The sequence below is a fragment of the Caloenas nicobarica genome, chromosome 8 (assembly GCF_036013445.1).
Source record: "Caloenas nicobarica isolate bCalNic1 chromosome 8, bCalNic1.hap1, whole genome shotgun sequence".
Lineage (NCBI taxonomy): Eukaryota > Metazoa > Chordata > Aves > Columbiformes > Columbidae > Caloenas > Caloenas nicobarica.
This window is the reverse complement of record NC_088252.1, coordinates 14,650,848-14,659,849: the sequence shown is the minus strand read 5'-3', so window position 1 is coordinate 14,659,849 and position 9,002 is coordinate 14,650,848. Positions and strand designations below refer to the sequence as shown.

Genomic DNA, 9,002 nt, shown 5'->3' with positions numbered 1-9,002 from the left:
CTGTTTTCTTTTACTCCTGCAGTGAGTCGTGCTTTTTAACTGGTATAAAGCTATTTTTTTTATCCCACTGAGTATGGCTGTACAACAGGACCAAGGCACACTGCTTTATTCTGTCAGAAAATTCCTCATTTTTCAGGGAGCAGAATTTGTGGCTCCTGGAAAATGTAGGTCTTTCAGTGGACTGAGGTTGAGTTGCCAGCATTCTGTTTATGTCCTTATTCTGCTTGTTGCCAGATTAGGATAGAAAAGAAATACAAGCAAACTTGTTCAACACAGACAAGGACTCACTGTGCCCTGTCCTCTTTTTCCACTGAACAAACTTTGGAAAGGCCATGAGAGGTAGTGAGCTAATATTAAAATCAACCACGAACTAAAGCCAGCCATTGAAATGAACAAGAACTTACCTATGTGCTGCAGCACACATTTTTACATGGAGGAAAAAATTGAAAAAAAAGAGCAAATAGTTAATGTTTCGGTGGTAGGGAAAAGAGTGAGAGGAAGGTAAAATCTCTGAATATATCAACTAAATTTATGTATATTGTATGTGCTCCTTTTACAGTGTTAAATTTTCTAAGCAACAAGATTAGTTGAAGGAAATATTTGTGCAAAAGCATATATTAAAAAAAGTCATGAAAAATTATTAAAATGTCAGTGGTTATATATTCTTTAAGGGAGCTACTACAATGCAGTGTTAGAGTAAAACATGAACTAATCAATGCCTCTTAAGCTGCAAATATGAAATCTTTACAGCAAATTGTTTTTCCTGGGGATTTGGACTTCAGTAATTATGTGGTGAAATTTAGCAAAAGCTTTCACTATCAGATAAACTCAAGCCAAATTTGCAAACGGAAATATATACTAGTCAAGTTTTTATATTTTCAAAAAGATGTCATGAGCTGTAAACATCTGTGAAATATGTTTGACTTCAAAATCCTATTGAGCCGAAGCCTGGCAAAGTCAAAGGCAATTAGCTGCCTGGTCCAGAGGGCTCCTAGCACCACTGATAAATCTCTGCATCTAGGCTCGGATCCAGCCACACCAGTATGTCTATCCAGGTAAAGATTAGGGGGGTTTTGCTTAATGTACTTTTAAGATTAGAATTTGACTGTTTAAAAATACAAATATTCCTGTTGACAATGGAAAAAGCAAGAGAAGGGTGCTAAAAATATCAGGGCTTGAAATGTCAGCACAATCAAGCTGCAGCCCAGAATGACTGGGTAAGAGAGCGTGATGAATGCTCTCCTTGGAGACGTGCTTTGGTGCTGCCTGATTACAGGTACATGGAAAACTGCTGCAGCTCCTGAAACTTCATCCTTTCCTTCAGACCATCACCTTCCTCTCCATTTAAGCTATCTACCTGCAATTCATATTGATTCAAATGCTTTTTCTTTAGCTAGGAGGAGGAATATAGCATATCCACCCAGACCACAACAACTGATGCTGTCTGTCCTTTTTGCTGCTGAGGTAAGTCTGTATTGGTAAAGCATTTGCAAATGCCTTTCTACAAACTCCCACAGCAATCCCACTAATAGCTGGTTGTTGTTAACAGGCTGTCAGCATGGCATCAACAGTTTACTCTCCTGAGGATCAGAATGTTTTAGTCTAACTCATGTTCTTGGCTATAATATGAGGGTACGTAAGAGGAATGCAATGAGTGTGACATTCTGGTCAGAACAACTGATCAAGTGTCTCTTCTCATGTTAAAATATAGGAACTATATTTTTTTTTCTCCCAAAAGAAAGAAAAAAAAAAAAAAGGCAGCCAGGTAGAAATACAAAGATGCACCTGTTAATCTAGCAATTTTGTGCTTATGATTGTCATGTTTTCATATATGATGGAATTCTTTAAATGATGATACCTGAATTAATGATTGTGTTAGATTTAGTTAGTGCCCTGTTTATTGGAGATTTCTGTGCCTGTGGAACTAAGTTTCTTCCAAGTTCCATCAGTTCCTTGCTAATAATGGAGCAGATGAGTGGTGCAAAAGGTTACTTTGGCTTAAAAGTTTACATACGCAACTCCTGAATGGATTTTAGTGCAAGATTAAGAATTTATTCCATAAGTTTAAAATCTGTAGAAGGCTGAAAAGCATTCATGTGAATCACATCTCCTTAAAAACAGTATTTGCTGCCTCTGTCACCACTGAAAAGGCACAGGGTTCCCTATAGCACTGATATAGGGCACAATCTCGGGGCAGCTGGGGAGGACCAAGGTGCTGTGCAGAGCGGCTGCAGGTCCTGCTGGCAGTGACACATGCCGTCCCCCAGCGACTTGTCATGAACAGCCATCTTGGGCACAGCATATGTGGAGAAACAAAGCATATTTGCTAGTACCTGTTTTCTGAATCTTTGCTGATCGCCAAGTATTTTCAGTGGGGGAGACCACGTCACAGAGAGATGCTGCTTCATTGCTGTCATCCATCCATCCATCACCTAGATTAGGTGTTTTTTAAACGTTTAATCACCAAAGTATCAAAGCCTTTTTCTGCCCAGTCATGCTTTCTGGTTATGGAGCCCCAAAATGATGGGAATCACAGACTGAGTTTTGTGTGGTGTTAGAATTGGATGGACAAACTCAGAATCAAGCTTTCTCCATAATGACAGACTGATAAATCATGTCCATTTTCCTCTACAATGCAAAGGGAAAAAGCAAAGGAATGACCTAATTTAGTCATTGAGATGTATGGTGTGACAGAAGAGTCTTCCAAAAAATGCACATAAAACTTAAATCCATCTTTCCTCTAAGTGCCTGGGCAACAGTTGACTTCTGTGACTCACTTAAGAGAAATTCCATGGGAAAAAGGTTAGGCTCTCTCTGGGATGAAAAGAAAAGAGAAAATGATATAAACGGTGATTGTAAAGCAATCCCTGACTAATATCCCGTCTGCACTGTATGAAAAGCAAACACGCCAGTAAAACTTCAAGTGCTGCGGTAAGTTCCTGGTCTTTGAGAGCTGAGGAGTACGCACTGCCACAAACAGAGCTGGGCTTTCAAGTCAGCCTGGGAGCGCTGAGCCTTCTCAAAAGAGAGGGAGTGCGTCTCATCTGAGGCTCTTAGCATTCTGCTGAAAATCATGGATATTTAGCCAGTAGCTTTTTCCTTACTCCAATCAGATGTCAGTCTGCTGTGGAGTAATATACAGCAGAGTCATGGCCAAAACATCTCCCACAATTGGCTGCAGGGAGAAGCAGCCAGAGTGGAAAAAGCGTGTGGATGGCCTACGTGCAGTGCAGTTCAGATGCACAGCGTTTGTTTATGGAAGCTTACATTCAGCTGCACCACCAGCTGTCTCAATTATAGTCCTAGAGCATAAGAGGAATAAAATGCTAGAATTAGGTTTGAGAACTAGAGAATCATTCGTAATAATTCAGCAGATGAAATGTATAGTGCTATACAGCAAGCTTGGCTGCTCGTGAAGAGCAGAAGGAAGGTATAAGAGCAGGATTCAATCACCTACTCTTACTAAAACAACAAAAATCTTCATGGTCTCTGACACACAAGGTACCAAGAAGAGAAAGAGGCTGCAACTGAGATTTTGCAGAAGCCTGGCTTTAGCGGTGTATGAATTTTCTTGAATTTCTGTGATTTAGAGGGAAATTTTTTCTGCCTTTATCTTCCATTTTCCTCTGGGAACTGCATCATAGTGCTCTTTCTGGCTTTAGTAGCTACTTCAAGCATGGTTCAACCTAAAGATTGTATTTTGTTTTGGGAGCAAGTGATTTCTGTTCGTTCGATTGGAAAGCTGGGGAAGTTATCACTATTATCTCTAGGGGGTGAACCTTAAAGCTGAATAGCCTGTGGCAATCCTAATACCTCACAACAGCTTTATATAGTGATTTGAGGAGTCCTGATGGCTCAGTAAATATTTAATAATAGTCTCAACATCATCATTCAGATTGCTAGTTCCCTGCTAACCCAGGTGGTGCTCTGTAGGCTTTTGCAGACTGTCATTACAATGCTGTGCACAATGTGTCTGATGCTCCTCTGGAGTCAAACAATACCAAAGTTACCACACTGATAGCAGTAATAAAATTAATAATAATCTACTGGGATTACTTAATGTTCCTGTCTGAGGAAAGATGTTCACTAAACACTTTTTATCTTTAAAAACTTCCAAAGGTCTTTACAATATGGATATGCTATTTAGGAAGGCAAGGTGGAAAGAAAGAATTGCCTTGGTTTGGATGAGAACCTAATAATATTTGTAGTTGTTCCTAGTTTCTTGCATATAGTACAATTTCAAAATGACTTTCATGGACACTATTTTGAAAACTGGAAACCACAGCTTTTATCTTATCTGGCAGCTTTAAATCTTTCAGACAGCGCTAACCTCCAGGGGCCTGATCCAACAACTCCCTTGATCTGCGTTCAGTTTAGGTACAAACACTCCAACTGGCTAGCGTAAAAATACATGCAAAGTATGAACCAACAACTTCAAAAGGATCTTGAAAAAAAGATGAAGGCCACATGACTGGAAATGCTGTGCTCATGGCTGAATGCATTTACCAAGGGGCTGGAGAGGAGTGCGGGTGTTCCTGAGCGCTGCTCCAGGTCGGAGCAGCCTGGTGGACTTAGAGACAGTTGAGTCATCTCCGTGCAGAGCTGGCAGAACAAAAGATAATACAGGAAAAAAGGGGACTGAGCTAAAGATAGTCACATGTCCCTGTCATGAAACATAGGGAATGAAATATGTATGGACCTGCAGAGCTTTTATTCCAAAATTAGGTTAACATAGTACTAATAGAGCTCTGGCTACATTGCATGAGCATATTTTGGTAGAAAAAGTAAAGCAGCAGCATCTTGAAAACAAGGATACATGAAAGGGAAGTGATATGAAAATGACTGGCGTAAAGGATATGTTTTGCTTAGAATTCGTATCCAGTCTATCTGGTTAGCTTAACAAAAATGTTTACATAGCCTTTCCAAGCAGAGTAACAAGGGTAGTATTACTGATATTTTTTTTTTTTTCTTTCCTGAATCAGGTGTACAAATCCCGCTCTGGGAACCCAAATGCAAGAATAAATATCGATATTCCCCACTACATGTGGGGAGAATTACAGGTGAGCCACAGTGAGCTCCGCAGGCCTTATTTCAGCAGAATTCTAGCAGGCACAATGAGACAGCCACATTAATAAGACTTCCTTGTACATAAGGGTTTTGTAGAGGTGATAATTTGGTAGGTAGCTGCCTGCCAGAGTCAGATACAGAGGCTACAAGGTTCTCCTTGTTTCTTTCTGGCTACAAAGAATGTTCTTAATGTGTGAACATCTCAAAGGCAAGAATACCCTTACATTGGTACAGGGATACAAAGAAAGGGAACTTGTATCTACCCCTTTGCTATGACAACAGGATGGCTTTAACCTGGCCATTTACTGTGAGCATCCTATGGATGTGTGCTCTGTGCCTACCAAGTTTCCCTCCTCCTTTAGGTACCCTGGGGTAGAAGCTGTCTGCACAGTTTATCTGAGGACATTATTAGGTTGAGTACTGTGACTTCTACGCTTCTAAACCCTACTATAGTGATATTGGCTACAGCCTTATATACTACACATATCCTTTTGACAGAGTGAAGAAAGACTGAGAAAGAGGGAAGAACAGAAGACAGTGACCCAGGCTCAACAGCGTGTGATGCTCGGGCTATGTGGAATTCTGGCCACTTTCTTAATTCTGTTTAGGGTTTTACCAACAGCCACTCAGGGAGCTTGAGCACTCCTGGGCTACCTGTGACTCCTGCTATTTGTTTATCACTACGTTCCTCCCCATTCTGGATGAGGTTGCTGCCTTCTTACGATACATAAAGTAAGTTTGTTTAGTTTACTTTGAATATAAGGAATTTCATTCCATCACATTCCCTAATATAGAATCAATCTGTATGTTGCCTTAAACAGTACAGGCTTTGGCTTATCTGGAAATGAGGTAGCAGATCCCCTCTGAAACTACTCTCCTAAAGTCCAGACTACAGGAGCAAGATGTACTGCCAATGTCAGGTTTTGCCAACACTGACAAGTCATCATAATTATCTTCATCTTCCTGAGCATCCAAACTAAAGAAGTACAGACTACAGTTTCTGAGAAATTATTTCAAAGATGCAAAGTAGTGACCCATCTGCCTTCTGTTGAGTGATGTGCTAAAAAATAATTAAATTTCCAAATCTTTTGAAAAGAGTCCTCTTGAGGATCTACTGGAAGTTCCCAATTTATTCCCATCATTCCCTGAACAGCTGATGGGTGGGTTGTCTTGAATGCAGAGTGCATCACATTTGTCAAAACTATGCTGCTATTCAAAGCTTGCCTCCTCTGCGCCCCTTCCTGTGTAAGCCGAGAAGATTTGAGCTCCCAGCCTTAAAAAAGGCATGTGTGCTTTTGCTCACTGGCCTAAGTATAAACAAGAAGCAGCACAGGGACTGAATGCATTTCACTTTCACAGTACACAGCCTAAAACTGAAGACTTTTTCATTGCTTCAGTAACTCCTGGCCATTTTAGTGTTAAAGGTCTGAATTTGTTTCAGTCTCATGCTTACCCTACCAGTCACTGAGATAAGTGATTAAGTACACTGGTGTGGCTTAACAGTCGTGACCCCTGCTCTGCCATGAAAGTTTTCTAGTTGTGATCTGAATGTAATTCCCCTTCATATCCCTTTTAACCAAATAAAACTATGTGCACATGCAAGGCAAGATGGAGAAGAGGGTGAGGAAAAAACCCTCAAAGGCAGCGTTTAGCTCCTAAATGTTTCTGAGCTTGAAAGCACATTCTCCTGCCGATTCGGTCCTGAGATTTTCTTTCTCGCTTGCTTGTGTTCAGGGACACTGCTCACAAACTCGGCTTTCCTGGTAACTCTATTTAACTGTTCGTTTAAAGATAGTATTTTTACTTTCCACGCCTTGTTTTTATTGGCTGCCACCTCTTTTTCTCTGTAAAAGGTTTTCTTGTCAAGAGGCAAAATAGTTAGGTATTGCAAAGCCATAAGATATTTTGACCAACCAGAGAGGCACTAAATTAAGTCAGACCTGTGGCTCTGAGCTTTTCCTCACCTTTCCTGTTCTTCCACACAATGCCTGCTGAAAAGTGGAAGTTGGGAGGCTCTGTGCAAGGGGACTTTAGCAGCAGCCAAATCATGGCCAGCCCATCGCCTTTCTTTCTCTCTTGAATCCAGCATTCCAGAAATGCTGCCAGAAGTTGTTCTGGGGCCATCTGGGATTCTTCATTTAGATCATACAGGAAGTAGGAAATAAGACTAATTTAATGGAAATTTTGTTATAAATCAAACTAAATTACTAAAAAGACCTACCTGTCAAAATTAGGTTTTGTCGGACAGCAGTTTCTATTTGCCTTAAACAAGTCAGCTGGAGAGAATGAGATCATTGTGGACAGGCAGAACAGTCATAAAACTCCCAGAGCAGGGGCAGGAAAAGAAACTTTGACCAAAACCATTCCAGTAAAAGAGAATATGAAATCTGATGTCTTCCCGTAGGGGAATACTTGTGGGACATGCTTCTGCACTCCAGCGGTTTTCCCAAATTGCCACTCTAGGAGTCTCCACTAGGCTTCTGAAATCACAAAAAAAGTTAGGCTTTAGGGTAACTATTGTAAAACATATCCTGACCTCCCCTGCTCTATCAGTCATACACGATACACTTCAGTCTGTTTAATTCCATAAGCGTACTTCAGAGGAACATTTTTTACAATAGTTTGTTGATATAGACACAAACTCACATAGACTCCCAGTTTCAGACAATTTCATACAGACATTTTCCCACTAGGACCTATTAATTCCACAGTAAATGTTTAAAATTATTTTTCTTCCAGCCAGTTTTCTTGAATGTCGGTTCCTTTTCCATTATATTCTTTTCTGCATCCCTAAGCTATAACAAAAGCAAGACTTTAAATTAGTCATTATGATTAATTGTCTGTTTCAACGCCTTTCATTTGAGGCTCTGGGAAGCATTTTATGGTTTATTGGGTGATGGGACTGAAATCTTTACAAGATCAACCCTGATCAGCAGGCTTTACAAGATACACTCTGCAGGATTTAATTCTCAGTTTCTTGTGCCTATATAAATCACATAAAAATGAATGCAATGAAAGCAAAAAATGAGACCTTTTTGTCCACCAGAAGCAGCGACAGAGGTCTAAAGCCTGGTTTAAGGCCAGATCAACAGGATTTATTCTTATGATGCTCCCTGACTTCAGTAGTGCAGGATAGGACCTTGAGGCTGGACCAATCATGTCATAAACGCCAAAGGACAAAAACTGAGCACAGTTTTTCATGGGCACTCTCCGTCTCTGTAAAGGAATGTAACTCTCCTTGTAATTTCAAAGCCACTCATTCAATCTTTTGAGTAATTATGGGATGACAGCTGATTATACCCTGGAAATGCTTTCTAACACTATTAATCTTTTGCTCGTATGAGCTGTTTATAGCTATGGTAATAAATGAGTGAATGAAACAAAGCAATTTCTGATCGGGTGGCTTGGGAAAGAAACTATGGCTGTAGCCCGAAGGATTCACTCAGCACTCGACAGCGACAGGAGCTGAGCACCCACTGAAATCGGTGGGGTATCAGCACCCCTGGAGAGGGCTCAGCACATCTTGGCAATGGGCTGGATCACACCCATAATAACAAGACTGGGGCAGCAACTCAAAAAAATACTCCTATTGAAGTTGGGGATAAATTAAAGGGAACCCAAGAGAAATTATTTTCAGACAGTGAGAGTAGAATTTCAGTAACATTTAGCCTGATTCCTTGGAAATAAATTGTCTACGGAAGATTTCTTATTAGGATTGAAGTACTGAAGAGGCCCTTATTAAAGGCTTGCACACACATATTAAATCAGGCAATGTGATGCACGTTTTAATGCCATATTATTGCCAGATGGGCCTTTACGTTCACATTGATGTATTTTTGTGAAAACAATTTTTTTTAAATTGTAGATTAATTCTAGTGTTTCATTGGCTTGTGGTCAAATTAAAACAGCCACAAGCATCTAAATGAAATATATCT

At 40.3% G+C, this 9,002-nt stretch overlaps 1 protein-coding gene across 1 annotated transcript in view; it reads left to right on the top strand.

Moving 5' to 3' along the window:
• The first annotated feature begins 1,391 nt into the window (after nucleotides 1-1,391).
• PLOD2 (procollagen-lysine,2-oxoglutarate 5-dioxygenase 2) overlaps nucleotides 1,392-9,002 on the top strand; it is a 65,234-nt gene continuing 57,623 nt past the window's right edge. The window contains exon 1 of the mRNA XM_065640181.1: nucleotides 1,392-1,464. The gene's annotated coding sequence lies outside the window, so the exon portion shown is untranslated. The remainder of the gene's footprint in view (nucleotides 1,465-9,002) is intronic.